Here is an 808-nt window from a genome sequence, read left to right on the forward strand (position 1 = left end):
TACAGATAAAGCGACGACAGAATCATTGGTTGTGTCTAGTACAGACAAAGTGACGACAGAATCATTGGTTGTTTCTAGTACAGATAAAGTGACGACAGAGTCATTGGTTGTGTCTAGTACAGACAAAGTGACGACAGAATCATTGGTTGTTTCTAGTACAGATAAAGTGACGACAGAATCATTGGTGGTGTCTAGTACAGATAAAGTGACGACAGAATCATTGGTTGTTTCTACAATGTCCCGCGTAGTATATCACTAAAAGACACAAGCTTTTTCATAATCATTTTTATGCAAGAAAATCACAGGAATTGTTTTACACTGACTTTTTAGGTCACCTGAGCTTTAGCTCAAGTGACCTATTGCTATCCGTTTTCGTCCGTCGTCGTCCGTCGTCCGTCGTCCGTCGTCCGTTAACATTTTACATTTCAAACTTAAAGTCAAGTTCTGCTGGGCCGATTGAACTGAAAGTTGGTAGGAATGATCGCCTCATGGTCCTGACAAAGTGTTGTTATTTTTCGGGTCGATCAGAAATCCAATATGGCCGCCACGGCCGCCATTTTGAAAACCTATTTCAAACTTAAAGTCAAGTTCTGCTGGACCGATTGAACTGAAAGTTGGTAGGAATGATCGCCTCATGGTCCTGACAAAGTGTTGTTATTTTTCGGGTCGATCAGAAATCCAATATGGCCGCCACGGCCGCCATTTTGAAAACCTATTTCAAACTTAAAGTCAAGTTCTGCTGGACCGATTGAACTGAAAGTTGGTAGGAATGATCGCCTCATGGTCCTGACAAAGTGTTGTTATTTTT

At 41.5% G+C, this 808-nt stretch overlaps 1 protein-coding gene across 1 annotated transcript in view; it reads right to left on the bottom strand.

Annotated features, from left to right (window-relative positions):
• Nucleotides 1-9: 9 nt before the first annotated feature.
• Nucleotides 10-808, bottom strand: part of LOC110443226 (ABC transporter G family member 21-like) — a 19,557-nt gene continuing 18,758 nt past the window's right edge. Inside the window, exon 14 of the mRNA XM_021487307.1 lies at nt 10-326. The gene's annotated coding sequence lies outside the window, so the exon portion shown is untranslated. The remainder of the gene's footprint in view (nt 327-808) is intronic.

The sequence above is a fragment of the Mizuhopecten yessoensis genome, unplaced genomic scaffold (assembly GCF_002113885.1).
Source record: "Mizuhopecten yessoensis strain PY_sf001 unplaced genomic scaffold, ASM211388v2 scaffold1951, whole genome shotgun sequence".
Taxonomy (NCBI): Eukaryota; Metazoa; Mollusca; class Bivalvia; order Pectinida; family Pectinidae; genus Mizuhopecten; species Mizuhopecten yessoensis.